At 39.1% G+C, this 16,849-nt stretch overlaps 1 protein-coding gene across 10 annotated transcripts in view; it reads right to left on the bottom strand.

Annotated features, from left to right (window-relative positions):
- The window catches only part of LOC143041147 (bromodomain adjacent to zinc finger domain protein 2B-like), a 416,327-nt gene that overhangs the window by 386,098 nt on the left and 13,380 nt on the right, over positions 1-16,849 (bottom strand). For all 10 annotated transcript variants that reach the window (XM_076212935.1, XM_076212934.1, XM_076212940.1 and 7 more), the window contains exon 2: positions 14,027-14,119. The gene's annotated coding sequence lies outside the window, so the exon portion shown is untranslated. The remainder of the gene's footprint in view (positions 1-14,026; positions 14,120-16,849) is intronic.

The following is a 16,849-nucleotide window of genomic DNA, read 5'->3' as shown; positions in this document are numbered from 1 at the left end:
GACAAAAAATGGAAACTATGATATGTGGGTGATTAGAACACTGAGAAATATTACACGAAATAATAACAAAATGAGAGAACAGCACTAGTAAAACTCTTTTTTGCCTTTTGCTAATGATGACGGTCACTACTTGTTGCATACCATTTTTCACGGCAACACTGAGAAATAAAGCAATTTTTCGTTTGGAATGAAATTAGCTCTCCAAGCAACATATATCTCACCTACCCTTTCATCCACTGATTGCACCGATATAATTAGTTTCTAGTCTCCCCCCCCCTCCCTCAAACCGTCTTGGAGCAATTTCAGGTTTGAATATCCCGCGTCCCATCTGCATGCGAACCCCGCTTTATTAACCGTACTATCACTGACCGATTGTATGTAAACATTCATTATGTCACCTATTGTCCGTTAATTCATTATGTCACCAAACTATTTTAATAAGCCGAGGAAATAATGTACTACTGCCAAAATGTTAACACAATCTAGGTCTGACAAATGCACTAGAACAAGACCCTCTGAGAGTTACCACAATCCAGGTCTGACAAATGCACTAGAACAAGACCCTCAAGAGACAGTTAATTCTTTGAAAACCCGGAACAAGGACGACCTCTGAGATCATTGGACTGTGCCCACAACGGGAAAAATCCAAGGACTACCGCCCTCAAGCATCAGCACTGTCAAACCACGAGAACCGGCTATATTTGTTTGCCAAAGCACAGGTTCCCCTGACTCAAGGCTGGGGAGAATCGGAGTGTGCAGATACAGAGAGATAGAGGGTGAGAGAGAGAACACAACACTCAATTTCTTCAGTGGCTGATGCCAGTTACCTGAGAGCCATGTGTCTGTGTGTGTGTGCGCGTGCGCGTCTGCGTGTCATAGACCCGAAGAACAGGAAAAACCTCCCCGATGTACACCAAGCGGGAGAAAGAACTCATCCCCAAGACCACACAATACCGGAGCCAGGCGGACAGCAGATAACATCCGGATTATCCCAGCACGCTGATCTCCCCATCTCCACGATGCAATCAGTCCTTACATTAATGGCAAAGGAGAGATTTACCCGTGGACAGCATTATCAAAAGACAAAGAAGAGAAAGAGATTGGGGCACATGTGGAGATTCAAAGCCTCCATATATAGTTGCGATGCAGTCAACTCGAATGTGCAGATGACGCATGGAATCCGCGGGTTCCATATTCACTGGTTCACATATTCGTTTTTCTTTTCTTTTTCTTTTTCCTTAGGTGATAGTTCCTTTTTCAGTGATTTAGAAGCGATGAAAATCATTTATGTCCTTCCTGTGGTTATTGCTTTGTGTACCAATCAATAAAATAAGAAAACATGTTCTAGCACAGCAGCATATGCTGCAAAACAGAATATGACAATTATTTGAATAGTCGATGAGGGTGTTCATACTCCCATCACCATGAACCTGTCACAAGGCACATCGCCCACCAAACGACAGTACCATGTCCTTTTTCATGCCAATAATGTCACCCACCATACGGCACTACTGCCACCACCAACCAACCCAAAGCGAGTCCACCGACCCGTCTTTATCATGTCGTGTTAGCATGTCCCTACTATAGTCTGACATTTATGTCTCTATTCCATCTAGCTTCGTGACTCTGTAACCCAACTCTACGTTCCTTCCGTACGGGCTGGTTATTTCTGCAACTTATTCAGGCTGTCGTCTGTTTTATTAATTTTCGCAGCACCCGTCGACTATGTAGTATGTCTCTTAACTTATTACAATTGGTTGTGGTATACCATAACACGACCTCCACCTCACCCATCTCCTCCATCATCGTTTAACAACAAAACGCGCATTTACCCATTTCACAAGACGACTATGTCCCCAGTCGATATTACCGTGGCACAGAACCGCAATGTAGCTTCTAACGTTAACGTAGTACGGGGTATTTGCTACCAAACTTGTCACGCGAGGCCTTCTGATCTATTCATTGCGTGTTGTGTAACGCTTAATATCAAGCTCACTACTCTGAGAAGCCCACATGTGATCAATATTTTGAGTCAAGAGTCAATTATCTAACTACTGGCAACAACGACCTCTCCAACACTTTCAAAATCAACAAAAGACTCAAAGGCCACTCCACACTTAAGCCCATCAACGGTTGCCAGTTCGCCTGAATAGAAATGACTTCGGTTACATTATTTTTCGAATTTACAATTGTCAAAATACCTTTACACAACATGCTCAGAAGCCGAACGGCGTGCTAAGAGAACCTATGCAAATGCTAGACACAATTTAAACGTTCTTTGGGAAATCTAGTGTAAGTGAAGTCATCTTCCAACTATTCAATTTATTTCAGTTGATGAGAACCGACCCAGAGTGAAGCTCTGTAAGACCTTTACTATCGACATTACATGGTCAATGATACTAACAGTTAATGGATGCTCGAACATAATGTAACGTAATGTATAAACCGTCTCAACGTCACCGACGACTGGGAGATTCTGGAGGGGGGAAGGGTGAGGGAGAAAAATGTACACGAACAAATAAATAAAAATGAAAAAATACCATAAACGTTTGCTATGATGTTTGACAGTTTCAAAGACGGGACTTCACGAGCGTTACTCTTTTTCCTTAAGCATTACAATTTACTAAATACAGATGAGCGTGTAGACACACACTACTATTGTAAACGAAAGTATATCAAGATAGCATTGCATACACAATCACTCCTTCATATAACCTCCTCTTAGCATCCATTCCCAGATGTCTATTTCTCATTACATTTTTTAATCCACCAAAGCATTTACTCGCTTCTCTGAATTTACATTCTACCTCCACCCCCTCCTCCCTTCCCTGCCACATTCGTACCCAAGTATCTAAAACTATCCACTTCCTCAAGTCCCTCACCCTTAATGCTCACTTCCAGCCTGCTGCCCTTGTACATCTCATCACCTTGCTTTTGTTCACATTTATCTTCAGCTTCCTTCTTTCACACACCTTCTCAAACTCTGTCACTAACTTCCTCAATCCCTCCTCTGATCCTGCTACAAGCGCAGTGTCGTCAGCAAACAACAGCTGGCTTATTTCCCATTTTCCTCCATTTTCTTTAACCATCTCCAACCCCTGACCCACTACCCTTGCATTCCCCTCTCGCACCACCCCATCCATGTATAGATTGAACAGCCAGGGTGACATAACACATCCCTGACGAAGTCCCACCTTTACCTTAAACCATTCACTCTCTCCATTTATAATCCTAACACAAGCTCTACTACTCTCGTAAAAACTCTTGACTGCTCTTAACAGCTTTCCTCCTCTCCCATATATCTGCAGTACCTCCCACAGTGCCTTCCTGTCTACCCTGTCGTAAGCCTTTTCCAGATCCATAAAAGACCAAAAAACATCCTTACCTTATCCTATAGCTTTCTCACATATGTCTTGCCACAAAAATTTGATCTACACAACCCCTACCTGTCCTAAAAACACACTGTTCCTCACCAATGACTCTCTCCGTTCCTCTCCTAATCCTCCCAACTACACTCCACACGCTGATCCCTCTGAAACTACTACACTCACACTTGTCCCCCTTTCCTTTGTAAAGCGGAACTACACAGGCACTACTCCAGTCCTCCGGCACTCCGCCCTCTCTTAAACAAACATTAAATAACCTCATCAGCCAGTCCACCATAACTGTACCTCCTTTCTTCAGACATTCTGCATGGCATCCATCCAACCCAGGTGGCTTACCTGCTCTCATCATCTTAACAGCTGCTTTCACTTCAGCTTTCCCTATTTCTTCTCCATTTTCCTCACTCATCACTCTCATTTTCTTAGCGCTTCCCACTGCAACTACCTTTCCCTCCCTATCTTCCTTCACATTTAGCATCTCCCTAAAATACTGCCCACCTTCCTCTCAATGCCCTCTCTTCCATTATCACCTCTCCATCTGCACCTTTTACCTTTTCTTCTCTACTTGATTCGCCTCCTCTTCTTCTTTTAATTTCTTTCCAATACATCTTTTTATTTTTCAAAATTTTATGTCATACTCTTACCCCATTTCACATCTGCTCTCCTCTTTGCTTCCTTTATCTTATGCTTAACTTCCCTTCCCTTTACTTTGTGCCTCTCATACGATTCCCTTGTCCTAATCTGTAGCCAATCTATGAATGCCTGCTTCTTCTCTTCTACACCCTTCTTTGCTTCCTCATCCCACAACTCACTACCCTTCCTTCTATTTCCTTCCGCCCTCCTTGTTCCACACACCATCTTTGCACACCTTATGACTCCCTCCTTGAACCATCCCCATTCCTCCTCCACTCCTAGTTCTACTCTATCCTTCACTCCGTCCCACTCCTCTCTCAGCTTTTTCTTATACTCATTCTCCTTTTCTTTCTCATATAAGCAGTTCACTCTAAGTACCTCCCTACCTTCTGCCCTTTTCCTCTTTCCCCACTCTCAATTTACCTTCCATCAGAAAATGATCTGATATTCCCCCACTCTCTCCCCTTAGAACATGCACATCCTTAACTCATTCTACCATACTCCTGGTCACCACTATATAGTCCATTAACGCTCCATCTGCCACCCTCTCCCATGTGTACTTATGCTTGACTTTCTTCCTTAACACTATTTACTATCATCAACTCTCAAGACACATCACCATCGATTCTCCACTACGATTTTTACCTGGAACTCCATACTTCCCAATCACTCCGTCTATTGGTTCGCTTCCTACCCAGCATTAAGGTTTCCCAATACAGCTACATTGACATTTCTCCCTAATCCCTCTATGCACTCATCTAAATCTACCCAAAAAGCCTCCCTTTCCTCTACGCTTTTCTCACTACCAGGCCCATACGCACTTACAAAAACCCACATCTCCCTTCCCAGCTTCACCTTCATCCACATCAACCTTGATGAAACCTCCTTCCACTCCACTACACGCTTATCTCTTCACTTACTAGTATCACCCCTTCTCTCCCTCGTCCCCTCTTCACTCCTGAGTACCTCCCAGCTACACTCCCAAACTCACACTCAACCTTCCCTTTCATTTTAGTTTTACTCAAAGTCAGCAGATCCATCTTTCTTCTCCCAAACATACTCCCTATCTCTTCCCTTTTACTCTCATCTGTACCACATCCACGCACATTAAAAGTCCCAAACCTTAGGGTGCTGGTTGGAAAACTCCCAGACCCTCTTATGCATTTACTTTTTTTTTTTTTTTAATGTCCCCTTTGGGGCTACAGGTAGGACTCTTAATCCTATCCCCCGTCCCATTTTTTGTCGCCTCTTACGACTCAAGTGGAAAGACTTGGTGGTAGCATTCTCTTCCCCCACCACAGGGTAGGCAAAAAAAGGAAATTAATATTCAGACAAGTGGTACAGGACAGTAACAAGGGGTTGGGGGACAGCATAACGGAGGGACAGTCGTAGAATAAAAGTGTCATAATTTCTCTATGAACAGTTTTCTTCTATCACAGACAAAATGATGTGTGACTCTGGTCCGTAGGGGCGCCCCATATAGACCCTAAAGTATCAACTGCATGCTACTTTGCCACAATAACATGCAGTCAATACCCCAGACAGCATTGCAAAATAAAATTAATGAGCAACAACGTGAGAGCATACAACACTCGCAAATGTACCAACTTCCGAAAGAAATTAGAATAAACAATCTAGACAAACAGAGAGATAGGACTTACGAACACAACTATCGTGTACATTAGAAATATGCGAACACGATTAGATAAACAAAACGCGGACACACGCAATGCATCGCAAACGAATAACACTCGCATGAAGTAAATACAATGATGCATACGGAACACCATAGCTCCCAGCCACTTGACAAGGTTTAAGAAGGAAATAAGCAAGAACTGGTTTACTAACAAAGTGGTTAACGAATGGAATAGACTTGGTAACCATGTAGTGATTGCTGAAACAATTGTTGCTTTAAGATAAGATTGGATAACTTTATGGATAGGAATGACGGTGGTAATGGACATGGGACTGCCAAGTGTAGGCCTTAGGGTTTCTTGCAGTCTCTTCCGTTCTTATTTTACTGTCTTCCTTCGTCTTTACAAGGCCGCTGACGATGCCAAAACTCGACTACCGAGCAAGATCATAGAGGCAATGACCGCACCTGGCCGATAGACGCATCGCCGGATGTGCACGAGTCCCTCACCGTATGCTACTTCACTCAGGCTCCTCGTCCAACTTGTAACAAACATCTCAAAGACATGCCTCAGCCACCATGGACTGCAAGTATAAACGTAGTCGAGTCGTGCAAAAATGTATTCATTTCGTTCTTCCTGCTGTGCGCATGCGTGCAATTATAATGCCATTTTCAAGCATCAGTGTTTTATGACTTCCATCTCGTCACTGCACGTATAATCCTCTCTTTGCTGATGTAAGTTGCGTTTTCTTTTGTGCCGACTGAGACAACCTTCGTAATTTCCTTTCCGTTTGGGCTAGCATTGCGATGCTGCACTTAGGGTATTTGTGTTTGCATATGCGTCATATGTTTCTGAAGCTAGTAAATGTCACTACTCATTAGCTAAAAACGCCTACCGCCATGCCGATTAGTGATAAAGAACATATAAACGGTTTGCCGAGACATACCACAATGCACATAATCACCTGGCCTTGAAGCAGTGTGCCCATCAAGAAAAACAGATAAAATAGCATTGACGAAGGATCCATACACGAAGTCTCTTTCTCAATTATTTCAAACCCTGGGATTAATGTTGGAAGAAAGAAATGAATTAGGGTATAATGTGTGCATACAAGAGTGAAAGATGATTGTTTATAGGTCAGGGAAAGTATAGAAAAAAATTGACAGGTTTTGCTGGTATAGTTTGAAAGACCAAGAAGATTTCATAGTAAAGAAAAGAAAAAGTAAAAATTTCTTAAATATGTCAAGATATATAGATTTCCCGATGAGTAGACTTATAGAACAAGTTGATGAAAATATAATCTATCCCCAAACAAACGAATTTAAGGCCTGATATGTGGAGGTTAAAAAATGGAACTACACAAGCACACCTTTCAACCCATATACTACAACTAGGTACATAGGGAAATACACACACAATCACAACATGAATTCCGAACCAGCAAGGGCTGACAAAGGGTACTATGATATTTAGTATGAAATTTATCAAAAGTATGCTATTCACAAAGGATTACATCAAAATGTAACTGGAACTTAACAGTGAAGTATATCCGTGTTCTTCATCATACACATTACAATAACTGTCACATTATAAGTCTCATACCAGAGTTAAGTTCGGTAATGTACAGCCATCAGCATGACTTCACTGCTTCTGTGTATAAAGCATAACTCCTTTATATTTCTGGCTAATTTGTATTTTCATAGATTACTAACACATGACCACTACTTCAATCCGTTATCACTTTTGTTGCTCTAAATTATCTGTATATGCGACACCTGTGAAACCCAATTAAGTAAAAATTAAAACTACTTACTAATGATGGCGCACACAATCAGCTAGGCACGATTAAAATAAACTTCTGTTTCCAGGGTGTGATGATGATTGTACAAACCTACCTGTTCAGTACATCCTGTCCATTAAAAGGATAATTAACCGAGATCATCTAAAGTTCAAACCTATAATGCGAATGGAATTGAGAAACAAAATAGGGGAGGGAGAAAGAGAGGAGGGAGGTATATTATAATTAATTCTAATCAAATAGGCCAATACAAACCATGTGAACACACTATGGCCAACCTTGAATATACACCTGTGACACATCCCAGTATAATTTCTTTCAGAGACGTAAGGCCCAGACTTCGCTCCCTTACTTTGGACTCGATTTTCTTATACAAATTGCTTACAATATTTCACCTTTATTTATCTAACAATATATGAGTGGTGCTACGCTCACCAACATATATATATATATATATATATATATATATATATATATATATATATATATATATATATATATATATATAAACTTAAATTCTTATCATACTTCAAATATACTTCTTCGGATTTTTTGTAATGTTCTTGATATTTTTCCATCCCTTATAAACGAATCCTTGTACACACTTTCCATGGTTCTAAGACTGCTACTATTTATCGCTGAATAAAAATTAGATATCATTGGGTAACTAAATTAGATTTCATAACCTAAAGGTCATGATTACTAGGGAGAATTTATTATTATTGGAAATCAAAATATGTTATTCCCCTTGCCTTTCTTTGTGGTATATGGACAAATAATTATAATAATGACAATAATATTAATAATGTACTTGCAAGTGCCTGAGCTGGCAAGCAAGCATAATCCAAGTGGAACATGTACACAAACACTTGTTGAATATTATAATGAAAATTTACATTAAATTCCCACCTCAAAGAAACCTACAATAATGAATGTGAAGAAATCCACAATTTGCACATATTGTTCCAACAAAAGGATTCTTCTCCTTTACATGGGGTGTGGGGGTAGAGTGGGGGTCATAGCATACACCCATCAAAAACCTATTCATTTACCCTCCCATCCACCCTGTAGGTCCGTGAATCCCACCACAATGTTCGGCAATGCAGCATGACAAATCATCCACTTTAATTTGTACCAAACATTTTTTATTATCATGTTCATCTGGCAAAACTAGTTGCTATTTGGGGGAAACGTTTTATCTTCAATAATGAGAAATCTAAATTATTTCTATTCATGATCATTCCGACATTAAACACATATTGCTGAAACCAAAAGGTTGGGAATAAATTCAGTTTAATCTATACGAAAACAAATTCAAAAGCATTATGGTGTTAGCTAAAATATTGAGGGCTTTGAAAACACATATTTGCAGTCACCCATATTGAAATGGTTCAACATTAGGAAAACAAACAAACACATTGTATACATCTACAACATTATACTGAACAACGATAAAACTATGTCTGCTCTTAATCTTTCAAACTGTGTATTTCTTCTCATTTAAAAAAAAAAACTGGCATTATATGAAGCTAATCCATGTTCATTTACCACCTATCTCAAAATAATTAACCACCTTCGTTAACAATGGGTGAATAAATCAGAAAAATTGTAATGGAAATGGGCTTGGGGCTGTTGAGATCTTCAAGAAATATCCAAGCTAATAAAATTTAGGTCATGATATTATCAACCCGTCATGCTGGTTACATTTTTATTTTATTTTCCATCTGCTCAACCAAGAGCAATTCTACTCATCACCACTAAGAAACATAATCCCATTTCGCGCCAATAAGTAAAAACAATCATTCTTTCATGAAAAACGAAATCGACCAACAACGTAAATCATTGTGTTAAGAAATGTGTATAGTCGATAATTTGCAGCTTTAACAGGTATTAATAATCATTACCTGTTGCAACTTCCCAAACAGCGAAACATAAAGCGTGTTCTTGCGACAACCCGGGTTTGCTTGCACCTGATTGGTCAACACATAACTAGTCACGCATATTATGTACTTGGCGGGGTATTCGACTAGGTTATAAAAATTCAAATGTAATTAATTATAATTACCCAACTTTAATATAAAAAGTGATTACTGGAAAAAGGTACTTAGCTCTAAACTACATTTTATTCAATTTATCAAAAAACATTTATATTATTTCCATCATTTGTGATGCAAATGTAACTTTGTAAGATCTATGTGAACTCGATATCGTTACTCCACACTGACGTCAATTTTAAGATTCGGCAGAGGGTTGTTTTTGGGGAGAGCCACCCTGGATATCCCAATTTTTTAAGGGGGGGGGGGTCTAGCATAAAAAGTTGCCAAGGAAATTTCTTTCTCTTCGTATGAGACATCTGATAGTATTTTTTTTTTTTCAACCACCTTCGCCACTGTGTAAAATCAAAGTGGATTCATCAGCTATCTTTCGATATGAGGATCGTTCACTTCCACTGAGAAAACAAATTAAATCATTTCTCCTTCATACTAAGCCATATTTAATCTGTGGGGATAAAAACATATAGTTAATGAGATTTCCTGTGTCCAGATTTAAGGATCAACCTGTATAACAAGTACGCCATATAGCATCCGCATTTCGTTAACGTTTTGCCGCCAACGTTTGCTACTTGATGCATTTGGTAAGGTAGATAAATTAACAAATAATAATAATACCTACATACATATACCAAAGGCTCTTTCGCCCTTACGAGGGAGGTAGCCAAAAAAAAAGGCATTACAACCACTCCCACCCATTTCATCCCCTCACATTCCACCCCTTTCCCTCCCTTTTCTTGACTCTTGGATGACGGGTCATCCTTGCATCTCGCCCACTCTGGGTGGCTGTGCAGTGTCGCAAGACACAGCACATCCACAACAAGTCCACTTCATTAAATCGGCGACCCCCTCTCTCCATCCCCTCATGTATACGCAAACATTTCTAATATTGCTTATTCTCAATAACAAAACGAGTTAAAGTAATAAATACCGTTGAACAAATCTAGTTAACGTATGTGATTGCAAGAACATGGCAGTTGAGACGAACCCCCACTCATGCAGGCCTTCGATAGTCCAACCGCAATGCACTAAAGCAAATTCGTTGACAACTACCGGCAATATTATTCACTCGAGGAGCGGAAAGCAAAATTCCAGCCAGAGCTGGAAATCTACCCTTGAGCAAAATATAATCATTTAAGCCGCTTGGCAATAGACCGACTATCGTCAACCGTTGAGTTCGTTTGAGTAGAAACGACTTCGGTTACAATATTTCGTTTTTCAAATCTTCACCTTTGCATTGTATAATGAGAAGCTGACTGACGAATTAAGAAAATCTATACGAATGTTAGACACATAGTTCAAATGTTCTTATAGCAGTCGAGAATACTATAAGCGAAGTTGTTCTAGCAATTCAAATTCTCATTTGACGAGAATCGGACCATTGTAAAACGGGTAAGCTGTTGACCTAATCAATTGACATTAGGGTCAGCCACTCAAATGAATAAAATTGCCTGGCGTTTTCTACAAATCCTTGAGTGCATAGCACAAAATAGGAAAATGCAAGACACGATTGCGTAATATAAAAATGTATATATCAAACGTACATTTTTTTTCTACCGTAAGGAAAACTGACCTGAATAAAATATGTTCACATCCAATGTACGATAGGGTCTTACAAAATGAGGCAATACTTTAAATCAAATTATCATTAATATGGTAAAATTTCATTTTATGTTCATCAGCTTGTCTGCCGTTATGTTTTTTTTTTCAGGTGACAAATTAAACAATATCTAAGATGCCTTTCCTCTTTTGCTTTATTAGCTTCACATTCTATCGTACGACTATTTTTTTTTTCTTTTTCAAAATGCTCTATTCTTTCTGCATCAAACTTAATTTCCCCAATACAAATATTTTCTACACTTCCCAGTAACAGTATACAATCCTCTTCACTTTTTTATTATTTTCAGGATCTTGGCGCCGTCACTGAGAATAACTGTTTACTCTATCCATCACATACGTGCGCGCGCGCATGCATCCACGTGCATAGCCATGTTCTCCAGGAAAAAATAGTCCTCAAGGCATTCAGCCAATACTTTTTTCAAAAGTAAAAAAAAAAAAAAAAAAAAGCACTATTGGTTGTTGTATATACTCTGCGTGACTGGAGTTGAAATCAGCTATATTCACAGTAACCCCTGCCCGTGTTTCCTATACAGTTTGAATTAAAAAAAAAACGTTTCGTTATATACGGTACTTTGTATTTAAAACGTTAGCATGTGTATATACTGAGGAGTGTGTGTGTGTGTGTGTGTGTGAGAGAGAGAGAGAGAGAGAGAGAGAGAGAGAGAGAGAGAGAGAGAGAGAGAGAGAGAGAGAGAGAGAGAGAGAGAGAGAGAGAGAGAGAGAGAGAGAGGTGAGTGGGTACGGGGGGGGGGGGGTAGTGAGGTCAGGGGCATCATGGCGGAAACCCGCCAAACTTCACGAATCTATCCCAACATTCCTTTGTTCCCCAAGCTAATCACAGTGGACGGTTTGAAACATCTGTTCCCTGTCTATAATTTGGAATCTCTACTGCAGCAGCCGTCGCCGAAGCTGCCCATGTACCTTCTCCTTCCATCCAAAACTGCTTCATGTTGAGTCTGGGAACATGTCCCAGACCTCGTCATTCGTCTGCAGGACTGCCGTGAAATTACGCACCCGAAATCTCTTGCTTTCGCGTCAAACACAAACATATCCAATACATATGTGCAGACGCTAACAAAATCTATCAATTTTAATAATGAAGGCCATACGTACGATCTTGCAGACCATACACAGATGGCAATATTATGTTCGTAGTCTCATCTATGCATACGAACACTTGCAATAAAGTCAGCATTAGATTGTGTCCGAAAATCACACAAAGGCAGCTCGCACACACATGCAACCAGTCGCAGGAAATCGATCACAACGGATGCCTACACTGTAAAAGCAGTACTTCCTATACTGTATGAGTAAGAACATACCATTTCCATTTATTTCTTACTTCAGAAATGCATGTTCTAGATTGCTATAGGGCAAGCGTATAATGAATATTTTCAGAGTGTAGGATCCGTTGCGATCGGTTTCATGCAACTGGTTGCGTCGGTGCGAGAGCTGCCTAAAAGTGACCACGTACAGTTTTGATAAGCATATTCTCGTCACACCATGTGTTGTTATCTACAGTATATAATCTTATCGTAATCACCTCATTTTCCTCTGACCAAAGGTAATTACTGTGATTAGCTGTGACATTTTTATGCATTTTTCTGAAAAGCGTACTTTGAATAAATTACGACTTCAGAAAAATAAACGATAACAAAAAGCTACCCTTTCTTAGCGGGTACTACGTTCGTTTTCTAGATATCAGCATTCTATTTATATCCGTACCACTTTTTATGTTGTTGTTTTTTTCCATTTCCCGTGCAAGGCGGCATATTCCTCTCTATTCATTCTGCCAACAATCTAATTTATTCATCCATCGGTGACTTCCTCTCAAGCAGCGAAGTTTGGCACCATTGCATTTTAAGCAGCCAAGGAGTTGGCAACACTACATTTTGAACAAAACGAAATTAAGTGACACCTTCGCTACAGCGCAAGAACGTTAACAATGCTAGAACCTCTAGTAAACTACTCCATAACAACACCACCTTTATTACTAAACGCATGCCAGTACCGAGTTTAACAAGATGATAAATCTACCCATCCATATTCCTAATACGGGAGGTAGCCAAGCCAAGCCAAAGGCACGCACTCACTTCCATCCACCTCCACTGTTTCCCTCTGATCTTCGCTCCTCGTGGATGAAGGGTCATCTCTTCCTCCTGCCCATTTCCTGGGTCGGAAGCAATGCAACAAGACACTGCAGGGTCGTTTCACTTACAAAGCGACTCCCCCACACCCCCCGCCTCTATGTACCCGGATCTAATGAAGAATTGTTACCCCAGACTTCGACAGGGTGACAAATCTTCCTGTGGGCTATCCTAGGGTGACGGTTCTTCATGTGGGCCATCCTGGGTTTACGATTCTTCAGTTTTATAAGATGACAATAAACCCTCATTCAATCTAAGCTAGCCTAACCTAATCTTTATTCCACTGTTGATATTCGGTGTACCGGGGTGACAATTCTTCAGGTGGGATCTCATGCTGAAAATAGAGAAGACGGGGAGAAACCCCTTCGAGCTGCGTCAAAATATCAACAATTCTGCACTCACCCCTACCTTCTGCTTGCTCGCTTCTTTGCTCAACAGCCTTCTTGCTCAAAACCCCTGTCATCCCGTCCACCTATTCATTGTGTAGCCCAAAATCAAAATCGCCACTCAATACTAGTTAATCGACATTTTAACCCATATCAATGGTGTCACAATGCGAAATATTTAGTCTGCGGTTATAATAATAATAATGTCATCTGGTAGAAAATGTAAAGAAAAAATATATCCTACCAGAGAGAAAATTACACTAATAACCCAACCCTGTTAACCAACCAGATAGTATTAATCTGTCACTGACGCATATTCAAGGTAATGGCGTTTTGATAACACAGTTGCACCACCAACAATAATGGTTACATACCTGGATCGACGTGGGCAGACACAGACAGCTTCACGTGTGTAACTGATCATAACTGAAGCCTTACAATTGCAAACACGCTGCCATACCTTCGACCTGAAACAAAGAAAAACAGGAAAGTTAAACTAAATAAATCCCATCATTCAACATCCAATGTGGTCACGCATTCACAATAACAATATAGATAAAATCTTCATGATTCACTTTATACTTCTGAAGCCACACAAACAATATGTAGCTACAACTACATAACATATCTTAACTAATGTAACCATTATCACACCTATATGGAAATAAATTCGTGTATATCCACATTAACCATTACATAACGCGGATACCTGTGTCAGTGTATGTATATCTATCTACATATTTGTATAGTTCCATTGCCGTGGTAGCTAGCTTATCCTTTTATATGTCAACCATATATATTAATAAAATTCCAAGCAAACACCCAAATCATAAATATAATAAAGTCACGTCACATTCTATTCCGTAAAGTTTTAATGATAATTGTACTGCTCCAGGCAGCAATACCGCTGACGCCATAACCGTAAACTATTTACATTTTTCGCATTTCTTACATTCGCCTTATTACATTTCATAAAAATGTAATCCTTCTGATTTCGTCAAACTGTTTTGCCAAATCCAATCCCAGCAAACTTAAATTAATAAAATGCTACATTTGGAAAGTATTTTGACGAAATGTGAATTTTCACGAAATTAACTCTGCTATGCTAAATAAATTCGGCGAAACGGGAAGAGATATGCACGCTACTATAAAAAAAATCGTCATTTATCCTCTGTATGGGGGGGGACCAATTCATATGTAAATACTTGATTGTAAATACATAAGCTACCTTTACATTACAGATCACCTGCACGTGTGCATGACAAATAGAAAAGGTCTGGATATGTGGCTTGTTCAATTGCATACTTAACCCTAAAAACATCGTGGGGCAATGTTCAAGCATCCAACTCAGTAAGTTGCGCGGGCAACGTGCAAATACGTGCATGTGTGTACTTGCCAATACTATACTTAATTGTGATATAAAGGGTAGGAGCTACGCTCGTGGGATACTCTGTGGTCAGTGGCAGTAGTCCCATTTTATACACTACTATCACTTCATTTTCCTGAAGAGTTCTCTTCCCGTCACAAAAACTGATCACGCACGAGCGAGTGGTACGTCCTAGGACCTAGGTCCTTAGAGTCCACGAGGCGACTTCAATGATCAAACTTTGCCTACATTTTACGAGGTGTCCTCTTGGGACATTTCTTCTCATTTCATAAACGTATGTTCCCAAACCTTTAATTCTTTGACCTTCAAACATCCCGTGTCCTATCTATTTGTAAACAGGATTTTAGCTGTAGTGATGGGGCCTCTATATCTCCACTTTTCCAAATATGCCTTAAACTCGCTTACCTTACTGACCTGGATTATTTCTAAATTGTTCCTTCAGTTAACACACTTACATGGAAAATTATGCTTCTTAATGCATTTTAAACAATGACTTCTTTATATATATATATATATGTATACATATATATATATATATATATATATATATATATATATTTTATCAACCACAATGCACTTTAATTCTAAGCCATATAGGCGCATGCAGAAATTGTAACGTGGGACGCTTATATATATATATATATATATATATATATATATTATATATATATATATATATATATATTATATATATATTTGCAATGACCTCTTGTTATTCACCTCTTACTAGATTCCCTTTCCCTGTTTGTTCTAAATATCACTATCATCACCTCTCCACTCCAGTGTGGATAATTCAAGTTTTTCTCATCTTTTACTTGTCACTACCCTTTGTATCCCTAAATCTTATTACACCTTTTCTATTTATGTGGTTACCAGTCTAGGGTTGACAAAAGTTTTATTTCTTGACTTCTACCTATATTAATTATTTTTATTCATGTCAATATGACGAAATACCACTCATTCTATATGCCTACCTCACTATTCTATTTATTCATATTAAACTACTTGATTATATCTCTGGTGACAGATCATACCCAATTAAATCTCCCAGATACTTTTCCTCCTTTGCTTTTGCAATTATATATTTCATCTCCCATTAACTCTATGATAGTCCCCTCTTATTTTGACACATTTCCAAAAAACTGCACTTTTTAAATTTAATTTCAACTTGATCTCCTGGCTCCATTCACAACACTTAAGTCTGTGTAGATGCCAACTCCATTCATTATGCTGTTGATGTGCTGTACATCAATAATACTAATGGTGCCAGCACCATACCTTGAGGTATACCTGGTATCTCTCTCAAATCTGACATCTTACCCTTCCCTTTTGTTAACAAAAGAAATCCTTCATACATTCCAGTATGTTAACATCTAAACCCTAAATCATTTGGCATGCCATCTTGTTGAAATTTCTCCATGTATACATAATCTCTTCTACCCTATCTTGTACACATAAACTAGTCTCAAATAAAACTTAACACATTTATCATAGAGGACCTTCCTTGTCTCATTATGAATTCTCTCCTCCCTTTTCCATGACAAAACTTTATACATGCACTGCATTTTACATAAAAACCTTTTAGTCCAGTCCTTCTAAAACCTTTTTAGTCCAATGTTATGTTGATCATTAAAACTGTCTTGTGTTACACATTACAAAATGTACATGGTGCCATGCAGTGCAAATATAAAGTTGATGTAGTTTTGTTGAAGTGTCAGACATTGCACATTTTCTTTTTTCATCTGAGAACAAGATGATTAAAACAGTCTTTGGTTAGATCTTACAATATGTCATGCTGTGCAAATATAAA

The sequence above is a fragment of the Oratosquilla oratoria genome, chromosome 30 (assembly GCF_046742065.1).
Source record: "Oratosquilla oratoria isolate Oo_2021 chromosome 30, ASM4674206v1, whole genome shotgun sequence".
Classification (NCBI taxonomy): Eukaryota; Metazoa; Arthropoda; class Malacostraca; order Stomatopoda; family Squillidae; genus Oratosquilla; species Oratosquilla oratoria.
This window is presented reverse-complemented; position numbering and strand designations above follow the sequence as displayed.